Genomic DNA, 11738 nt, shown 5'->3' on the forward strand with positions numbered 1-11738 from the left:
TTTAATTTAGGCTTTTTTATTTTTAGCAAGTTTGCTTGACGTGTGAGAACCAATGCGGTTCATTATCGTGTGTTACTGATTGACAGCTGCTGTCCGTGGTGCTGAATCCAGAACTGCCTGTTAAAGGGACACTTCACCCATTTGCATTAAGCTTTGTATTGTTAGAAACCCAGTCATATATTATAATAAACGTGGATTTTTCATTAATTTTTCCCTGAGATGGGAGAAATAAGGATTTAAGTGTTTTACTTCCTGCTTATTATGACGTAAAAATCATCATTTTGCGTCATAATAAGCAGGAAGTCACATTTCATTGAAAAGTGTAGAGACTACAAACACTAGCTCCTCATTATTCCAGGGGGCGGGACCCGCTCACGCTACAGGCCTATTACAGATCAGTGGGTGGGACTTCACTTTCTGAAACTAAAAGCAATATCCTCCATCTTGTTTGGAAGCTAAGCTAACAGGCACTGTGGAGCCAGCTGTGAAGATATGACAATAGCGGAGGGTAACGTTACTCAATATGATGTAGAAGAAGAGGATTTCGGAAGTCTGATGCTCGAATCAGGTGTTTGTGGCTACCTTTACAAGCCGCATAGCGAAGAGCAGCCGAGGCAGAAGACCTGCCTGTCGCGGACGAGAAGCCCAGACTGGCTCGAGCTGGGGGCGGACTGGTGGCGCCGGTGATCTCACTATGCAACTACGAACACAGAGATAGCTGCTGAGATTTGTCTGCTGCAAAAAATTTAAACGATGCCAATTTCTCCTGGACGAAATCTCTGAATCAGACGAGGACACGGACGTTTGTGTTGTGAACCATCCTAGTTTCGCACCGCATCTGACTGAACATCCCGGTAACGTTACCATGCAATAATTCACCACTTCGAAAGAAATACAAATGAGGAGTAATTCACTAATGAGTTCGCCAACTAACTAACGTTAGACATTTTGTGTGAAATGAATTTCAAGCTCCGTTGGTAGCTAGCCTTATAGACGGATGAGTGATTCATATGCTGTTCTGGATTAGTGGGAGTGGCTTGCGCAGCTGTGCAATGTGGTGCATTGTGGGAGTTGTTGTCTTTCATACAAATGCGTCCTGAAGTTACTTTCTTTCTTTCCTCGGTCAAGAAGGCACCAAATTCAAAATGTATTTTACATTTCGACTACATATATGACCCACTTTCAATAAAGATCAATGTTCCCATGGGTGAAATGCTCCTTTAAAGTGACAGAAGCATCAATCAGACTCAGACTTCAGCTGATGATCCTCTGAATGAGATGTTCAGATCTGAAGACATCTGAAGACTTCTTAGAGCAAAACAAGTTACACAACTTATGGAAGTTCATATGACAACAGTTGTATTTAGAAAAATGTAAACGTATGATATTATTTTTATAGTGTAACGACTATGGCTCGATGGGTAAAAAAGTGACTTTTAATTTATATACTAATTAAAAGTGAAAACACTTTCTAAGTCCCACAGACTTGGAAAACTCTGTAACTGAACCCCCGTTTACGACTCGCTTCCCCCCTCTCGATGGTGTGAGCTTCAAAGACATTACTGACATTCCGATCTCAACAGAAAACCCGCTCTGAACACACACACACGTACACACACACACACACACACACACGAAAGCCACTAAAGTGCAACGTCATGCAGAAATATGGCTCTTGAATGTATACCTTCCGATATGTATGTGTGTGATTAGCTTTGCCTTATAATAGAGGTGTGTTTTGCTAGAGTAAAATCTTTCATTCTGAAGATTCATTGAAAGAATATTCACTCCATAGTGTTGTAACCCTAACTCAGACCATAAAACTTTACGACCCAAGCCTCAAAGGCATTCCAGAACACACACACACACACACACACACACACACACACACACACACACACACACACACACACACACACACACACTCTGGAACTTTGGAAACAGATATTCTTCCACATAACAAGCCACTGAATGTTGATATGTATTCCTATGTTTCTCAAAGTGTCGTCACTTGCCATAACGGAAACACTGACAACTTTATTGTGTGTTTAATCAAACTTTATTTGTGTGTAATTATGCATATAAGTGTAACGTTATGTGTCCCCAATCTTTACCTGTCATAATTAATATCTCTGTAATCCTCTCCCTCTCACGGAGACGAATCTTGACTGCAAGGTACAATAATATGCATTTGATTCCAGGAAATATCATATTTCTAAGTATGAATCCTTTCCCTCATAAGACATATGGTAAAAGGGGGCGTGTTTTTCTTCACACAAAGAAGACTTCTTCCCGCTACAAATCAGAAGTTTTGATTCGCTCTGTCCCCAAAACAGGGCGTAAACAGATGTCTGTTAAAAGGAAGATTCTCTCTTCTCTTCTCCTCTCTCATCCTTCCGCTTCCAACTCATCCAACTTCTCTGGACCCTCTGCCTCGGCGCGGCGTTTCTCCAAGGAACATCTGAAGGAGGCCCTGGCCTTCTCCATCGAACGAACCCATGTTCGAGTCGTAGCTGCCGGTCTCTGCAACTAAGATTTCCAGCCTCTCCCATCCCGGGAGACGAATCTGAACTTTCTCGGTAACGTTAAATTCAAGTGAGCCTTTACATCGTTTTGCGAAACGACCCAGAAGACAAAGCTAGACGCAAACCAGCCGGACACGCGCACGCGCGCGTCCCCTTTTCAGCATCACACTGAAAGAGTACCACAACTCGCAAGTATATTGATTCCTATAAAAGCTGTTCCAGGTGTCTAGGTCTTAGGTCTGTGATTTAAGTTACCCTCTATCTTCCCTCTATATCTTTCTTTCTTTCTTTCATTTCATGTTTTTGTTCGGTTAAATGTTTATTGGTGTTTGCATTTTTACGTACGTTTATGTTTGTAGTTTATATAATCTCTAGTGTGTGCCATTTTATTAATAAACCCATTTATACTTTTAATTGTCTCTGTGTTTGAAAACCCACCTTATAAAAGTCAATGAAACTTCAAGATCTAAGCTACAAGCTCGATATTGACTACCTTGAGTAGTTTTAATTCATAAACTCAGAAAGTTTGATATTCGCGGCCAGAAGATAAAACTTTCGTGGAGTTTAAAAGGGATACCCCTTCTTAACTGTAATGATCAGACAGTACAGAACAAGGTAATCTCGATAATTGATAAAATAAATGTACATGCGACTTATGAATTATGACCATGCGTTATAAATATTAATATTCCCTATAGTCTTGAGCTAATTCACATTTACCCCGAGTCGTTTACGTTACATTATTATGGTGGAGAATCCAAAAGCAGTTTCAAACTTTGTTTGGTGGACAAATTCAGTTTCAGTTGAATGTGTATTATGGCTATTTAATAATTGTACGCGCGTTTTGAAGTGTGAGATAAGTCGCCAAGGCGAACTCACCCAGCTGATCGCGGGCACAAAGCCAGCCCAGCTCTGCTAAAACTGCAGTCCATGACATTACATCTGTCTCTGTAAAGACGAAGCAAAACTCTTTGCAGTTGATACATGTAACATGATTTAAACCGACTAAATGAAGACGAAGGATCTCTTTTAGGACGAAGACGTAAATCTGATAGTTTTCAGTCGTAATAGGCCTTATGATATACAATACGTTAACGATAACTCCTGGTCAGAAATTGGCCTCGCGATCCAATTTCGTAAACCTACGCAAAAATCATAAAAGTGCTATTTTGATTAATGCTTATGGGAGATGAGCAGATGATAAGTCCTGCTCACAGCTGTTCTGATGCCTGGTGTGCTCACAGCTTAAGTAAATAGATGTTCAACGCCTGTTTGCTCACAGTTTCTAGTGATTAAAACACGAAGTTTTAATGCCTGTTGTTATGTAAACCGTTTTATATGTATAATATGTAATTGGAGGCCAGTTTTATGAATTAAGAAAACGGATGATAATCCCTGTTCTCCTTCTTTAAACCGTCTCATGTGTATAATATATAATGTGTAAATTGGAGACCAGTTTTATGAATTAAGAAAAGACGATAATCCCTGTTCTTATTCTAAAACCGTCTCAATGTGTAATGCATAATGTGTAATTCCTGTTAGTCACATGTTGTGAAACTCGCGTCAGTCTTCCGCATGCAACAGAAGCGCAAAACACCACGTGATTCCAAAAAAAAAAAAATCTGCTGAATTACGCCACTGACCGACACTAGAGGGCAGCCTCTAAGTCTGGGGCAGTTCTCAAATTACGCGCCCCCAACCGACGTCATCCTGCGTGAGCGTCGCCTCCCACTGACGTCAGCCTGCGCGAGCGCAACTACGCCATCTCGTGGTGTTCTAAGATAATACTTGCTTTCAATTTCTTTTTCTCTCTGCATTCATTTTTCTCTCTCAAATACTTAACTGCATTCAAGCTTAGCTTATGCTGATATTATTTGGAGTTAGACAATTCCTTTTTCTGTTTTCGACGGTCACACTTTAAGTTAAGTTCGAAAAAAAAAAGGAAAACTTTTCGAATTAAAAACTTAGATTCGATTCACTCAGTTCATTGATAGGTCCGCCTAGGAAGAAGCACGCCACCGTGTGGCGATCTTGGGTCGACTTATCAATATCTGTTTAACCCCCAGTCTGCAATTGAAGTGTCTCCTTGCTCCCCTTTTCGTTTGATTATTTTTATGATCCATACTAATAACCTCAGTGTTATTGTAAGGATTATAGGAAGTCATTCTGAATTTCAGTTTTGATTATTTTTAGTATTGATACATCACTGTTATCATTCTAATTTTCTTTCCTTCCTTATTATTATTATTTTGGACCTCTCATTGCATGCTTATTTGAATTTTAATTTAAACAAGTTTGCATTTTTCAAATTGTGTCTATTCAACCAGGTGGACCACTGAGAGGAAACACGGCCCTCACCCTTGTGGCACAAACCCACTGCCGGGGCCTTTTCCTCTGCCTGCGTCTCAAACCTGTGTTGTTTATTCAAATTTTATTTCATTGATAATTATTTTTCTCTTCCCTCTTTCTCCAGTCTCTCCAAGGGGGGGGGGGGGGGTAGGTTATTCTGATAATTACAACCAATTATCGTAATTTCCTTTGTTGTATCATTATTTTAGTAAAGCCTTTGCCTCTGACTCCTGCATACCTATTTACTCAATTTGATGAAACCAGAAAGCCTTAATTTACTTTAAGTCTAACATTGTAATCCCTCATTGTGTATCTATTGGCAGGACTCAGTCAGTGCACTGTGGTGAATGAGACGTCATCACTGGTTGGTTTCCGGTGGGCGGGGATCATCTGTCCGACGTTACTGACACTGCACTCCTTCTGGTGTTGGGACCGTCGGAGGGTCTGACCGCGCCCGCTGGTTTCCACCTGGATGACCTCTATTCACCCCAGGTGAACTAAAATTTGATAGAACCCATCCACTTATTAGGAACCACAGAATACTAGCTATTCCTTCGGGTGTATTTTAAGTGCTTGGACTCACCTTTCTCTCTCTAAGACACACTTTCTTTCGAGGTCCTGTCCCGATAACCCACGCATCTCCTGGCCCGATCAGGAACTCTCGCAGTGTTAATAAGGCTTAGGCCTCTTTATTTTATTTTATTTTATCTTATTTGATTTATTTTCCTTAAATAACGCTCCCCGTGTTATTGTTTGTGACATTTCATTGCAGACCAATTCACTTCCTTGTGTTGTGTTTCCCTCTGATCTTCCCTACCTTCAACCTTGTCTCTTTCTCCACTCTGTTGTGATTTGTTTCTTTCATTTCACTTAGACACAGAACCTAAGAGAGACCCCAGGAAAAGCTGAATAATAGAGTGACGATCAAAGCGGGCGTCGCTAAAACGACCCCCAGGCTACCGCCTGTCCAAATTTATATTGTGGGTTTCATCCATACCCACGAAATTGGCTCAGCTAACTGTCGGCATCAGTTAGCCCCGAAATTCTCATAAACGGCATAGCCCGTATGAGTATAGCTCATTTGACCCTAAAACAAACTTGCATTTTGTCTCTTTTTGTGTGTGCTGTGCTTCTCTCGCCAACAGTAAGCCGAGATGTCGAGCTCACCCTGTCCTGCAGTCCGCTGGGACGACCTTGAGGCATGGCTGAGGGACATAACAAAGACCGTGCTGCCCCAGGACCCACATCGCTCGAGCCAAGAGCAACGGGACACAGACCTGAGCCAGTTCGAGCCCCATGATCCAGCCCAGACATACAGCCACGAGCAGCTGTCCAAAATCTTCGGAGACCTCGCACTCAAACTCGTCGCCAGGGCCCGGGACAGCGAAAGGAGCAACGCCGACCTGCAGCAAAAGACAGCCGCACTACAGCTCCAGGCCACAGAAGCCCGGAAGGACCGAGCCCACACACAGAGTCGGCTAGACCAGCTAATCTTCCTGACCGAGGAAGAGGACGAGACGGACACAACGCTACAACAGGAAGTTGAAAGACTTCAAAATGCCCTGGACGATCTTCGTCGGCACACAGACCTTACCACAGAGAATCAACACCGTTCCAGGCCAGCAGGTGGCGGCACGACTGTGACGGTGCCCGTCCAAAGCGTCGGACCGACCGCTCGGAAAGATTCTGGAACCAGCATCACCCGCCGTCCAGAACTCCAAGCCCAGACCGTCGAACCTGTAACCACTCTCTCCAGAACACTGGTGAGGCAGAGTCTTCTTACATCACAGATGAAGACAGTGCAGCCACGTCTGACACAGACACAGAAAACGAACACTGACACCTACTGCTTCAAGGTCCTGACTGACCTGCAGTTGAGTAACCAAACCAATGTCTGCGCCACATACAGACAACCCACCCACCCACCCTAACCATTGCAGTGATTACACAGCACAAACGAACTTTACCAACTACACTGCACGCCTCAGAGCCGCTAAAACGCTACCTCCGCTGTGTACAAAGAAAGTCATGCGGGCCTCTGATGAACAGACTTTTCCTATGCCACCACTTACCCCTCCACCACCCTCGCAGGCCATCCGAGCTCACTGACAACCAGTGCCTCAGACAGCTGTCTGCCACCACGCACATGTTGCGTTCACAAGACTTCAATACGCATTGTGCACCTGTTGCCATCACAGCGCCACAGCTCGTAAAGCCACAAAGCACAAGGGGGGGGGGGCAGGCGTAACAATGACGCCACATGTGCCAAAAAGCCATGCATGGGACATCAAAGCATGTGGCATACCAACCTCAGCGAACCAAAAAGACTGTCCTAAACCAACTAAGGACCTCCATCGCTGGAATTTTTTTTTTCTCTCCTTCTCTCTCTCTCTCTCCCTATCGCCCCTAACAGGATGCAGGCCGCAGTGGTTCGCGAGAAAGCAGCCACACTCACCAGGTCTGGCATCCGGCATCGCACGGAGAGAGCGACCCTGAGTCCTGAACACCAAGGCAGGACTCGCACTCAACACAGTCCCTCCAAGCATGGGCAACCGCCCAGCCTGAACACCTCACCTGTGTCCATACCTGGACCGCAGCTGACGCTGCGCTGTGTACCTCCACAGCAACCGACCACGCCCTGACTCCCGTCTTGGCTTTCACCCTGTACCAGACCCTACCAAATGTGAGCAACCACAGCAAAGCTCACAAAGCCGTGTCTGGTGGTCTCCTATGGAACCGCAAAAAGGGGGTCCCGATCCGGGGCTCGCCTAAACCTCATTTGACCTGAGTCCTCAGTCATCAGCCGCTTGCCATCGACCATTGCGCTAATTTGTTGTTCGATAAAGTCCTTCCGAGGTCTTTATCTAACAAAAAGGGGGATATGTAACGACTATGGCTCGATGGGTAAAAAAGTGACTTTTAATTTATATACTAATTAAAAGTGAAAACACTTTCTAAGTCCCACAGACTTGGAAAACTCTGTAACTGAACCCCCGTTTACGACTCGCTTCCCCCCTCTCGATGGTGTGAGCTTCAAAGACATTACTGACATTCCGATCTCAACAGAAAACCCGCTCTGAACACACACACACGTACACACACACACACACACACACACGAAAGCCACTAAAGTGCAACGTCATGCAGAAATATGGCTCTTGAATGTATACCTTCCGATATGTATGTGTGTGATTAGCTTTGCCTTATAATAGAGGTGTGTTTTGCTAGAGTAAAATCTTTAATTCTGAAGATTCATTGAAAGAATATTCACTCCATAGTGTTGTAACCCTAACTCAGACCATAAAACTTTACGACCCAAGCCTCAAAGGCATTCCAGAACACACACACACACACACACACACACACACACACACTCTGGAACTTTGGAAACAGATATTCTTCCACATAACAAGCCACTGAATGTTGATATGTATTCCTATGTTTCTCAAAGTGTCGTCACTTGCCATAACGGAAACACTGACAACTTTATTGTGTGTTTAATCAAACTTTATTTGTGTGTAATTATGCATATAAGTGTAACGTTATGTGTCCCCAATCTTTACCTGTCATAATTAATATCTCTGTAATCCTCTCCCTCTCACGGAGACGAATCTTGACTGCAAGGTACAATAATATGCATTTGATTCCAGGAAATATCATATTTCTAAGTATGAATCCTTTCCCTCATAAGACATATGGTAAAAGGGGGCGTGTTTTTCTTCACACAAAGAAGACTTCTTCCCGCTACAAATCAGAAGTTTTGATTCGCTCTGTCCCCAAAACAGGGCGTAAACAGATGTCTGTTAAAAGGAAGATTCTCTCTTCTCTTCTCCTCTCTCATCCTTCCGCTTCCAACTCATCCAACTTCTCTGGACCCTCTGCCTCGGCGCGGCGTTTCTCCAAGGAACATCTGAAGGAGGCCCTGGCCTTCTCCATCGAACGAACCCATGTTCGAGTCGTAGCTGCCGGTCTCTGCAACTAAGATTTCCAGCCTCTCCCATCCCGGGAGACGAATCTGAACTTTCTCGGTAACGTTAAATTCAAGTGAGCCTTTACATCGTTTTGCGAAACGACCCAGAAGACAAAGCTAGACGCAAACCAGCCGGACACGCGCACGCGCGCGTCCCCTTTTCAGCATCACACTGAAAGAGTACCACAACTCGCAAGTATATTGATTCCTATAAAAGCTGTTCCAGGTGTCTAGGTCTTAGGTCTGTGATTTAAGTTACCCTCTATCTTCCCTCTATATCTTTCTTTCTTTCTTTCATTTCATGTTTTTGTTCGGTTAAATGTTTATTGGTGTTTGCATTTTTACGTACGTTTATGTTTGTAGTTTATATAATCTCTAGTGTGTGCCATTTTATTAATAAACCCATTTATACTTTTAATTGTCTCTGTGTTTGAAAACCCACCTTATAAAAGTCAATGAAACTTCAAGATCTAAGCTACAAGCTCGATATTGACTACCTTGAGTAGTTTTAATTCATAAACTCAGAAAGTTTGATATTCGCGGCCAGAAGATAAAACTTTCGTGGAGTTTAAAAGGGATACCCCTTCTTAACTGTAATGATCAGACAGTACAGAACAAGGTAATCTCGATAATTGATAAAATAAATGTACATGCGACTTATGAATTATGACCATGCGTTATAAATATTAATATTCCCTATAGTCTTGAGCTAATTCACATTTACCCCGAGTCGTTTACGTTACAATAGGCACAATGTATTTATCCTGCAGGTCATGTCTGTTTCTCACAGCTGATAGAGATGTCAAAACCTCAAAGTATAAATGTCAAAACAAAAGTATCAGATGCATTTTTGATTTCCCAGAGAGACAGGAAGATAACGCTATGTAATAAAGACATGAATTCACTCAAGATGTTCTCTGAGTTGATCAGCCTTTGTATCTCAACATTTCCTGATGTGTGAATTATGTTTTGTGGTATATTTTGAACTATATGTTGTTTCTATAATTTAACAAACACACAAAAACACACATGCACTGATGCACACACACACACACACACACACACACACACACACACAGTTCTGCTTATTGCTATTGGTTTTATTTACATATTTTTTTAAATAATGTATTATTCTAAAGTTAATCACTTTTTACATTTGGTTGATTTAATACAATATTTTGTGAATACAACCTCTATAAAGTTTTTGTGTGTGTGTGTGTGTTTTAGTGTTTTAGTGTTTTAGTGTATATCAAAAATGTTTTGATAGAAGCAGTCGGTCACATCCAAAAAAAAAAAAAAATATATATATATATATATATATACAGGGGTTCCCCAGGGTTCAGTTCTTGGTCCCCTCCTCTTCTCCATCTACACCACATCACTGGGACACATCATACAGGCACACGGTTTTTCCTACCACTGCTATGCTGATGACACACAGCTCTTCCTCTCCTTTCAACCAGATGATCCCACAGTAGCTGCACGGGTCTCAAGCTGTCTGGCGGACATCTCCACATGGATGAAGGAACACCACCTGCAGCTCAACCTGGCAAAGACTGAGCTTCTCGTCCTCCCTGCCAATCCATCTCTACAGCACGACTTCACCATCCAGCTAGAGTCATCATTAATCACCCCATCAAGATCGGTCAGAAATCTTGGAGTAACGTTTGATGACCAGCTGACCTTCACAGATCACATTTCAAAGACAGCTCGATCATGCAGGTTTGCACTGCACAACATCAGGAAGATCAGGCCTTTCCTAACTGAGCATGCAACACAACTTATCGTCCAGGCCCTGGTCATCTCTAGGCTTGACTACTGCAATGCCCTTCTGGCTGGACTCCCAGCATGTGCGACCAAACCCCTACAGATGATCCAGAATGCTGCAGCTCGTCTTGTCTTCAACGAGCCCAAGAGGGCCCACGTCACTCCTCTGTTCATCTCTCTGCACTGGCTACCTCTAGCTGCTCGCATCAAGTTCAAGGCACTGACGCTTGCTTACAGAACTATCACAGGCTCAGCTCCCTCCTACTTTCACTCACTCCTACGAGTCTACATCCCTACCAGACACCTACGATCGGTCAGCGAGCGACGTCTCGTGGTTCCATCACAGAAAGCCACAAAATCACTTTCCAGAACATTCTCATTTACAGTTCCATGCTGGTGGAACGCTCTCCCCACCCTCATCCGGAATGCAGAATCCCTGACAACATTCAAAAAACAGCTGAAAACCGATCTCTTCCGTGAGCACTTAACCTTATAGAAAAAAAAAAAAAAAGAAAGAAAAAAAAATCCTTTCCCTTTGAAACATCACTTATCAGGCTTATGCTACTCTGAATAATACCTGAACTTCGTATTTTGAGCACTTCCTGCGTTGTTGTTGCTTTTGCCTCTTTATGATGACTCGCTGAACTTAGTCCTAATTTGTAAGTCGCTTTGGATAAGGGCGTCTGCTAAATGACTAAATGTAAATGTAAATATATATATATATATATATGGATCTCTATGTCCCTCTGCTGGATATATATGGTCACAACACTATTTCTATAACTAAATCATACAGGCCTTTTTCTGACCAGCAGAAATCAGCCTCTAACACCTAGATCAATATCCAGAAGCCACTCATATTTAATTTAGATCATCATTAAAGTGATTTTTTTCATACAAATATTATATTTTATATGCAAGCTAATAGTGTACTTGAGGAATTCTGTGGTAAATTGGTTTTAAAAAAAGACTTCATGTCTTCCAAAACATAGATGAGAAAAAATGTTATAATAATAATAAAAGAAATATAATTTTTCTTACAATCGCTTTATAAATGTTTGCGGTCGCACTGACCCTTGTAAGTTTACATAGACACCTATAGACACCTTACATAAATATACTGTCGC

This window comes from Leuciscus leuciscus (genome assembly GCF_965113295.1).
Source record: "Leuciscus leuciscus genome assembly, chromosome: 3".
In the NCBI taxonomy this organism is placed as follows: domain Eukaryota; kingdom Metazoa; phylum Chordata; class Actinopteri; order Cypriniformes; family Leuciscidae; genus Leuciscus; species Leuciscus leuciscus.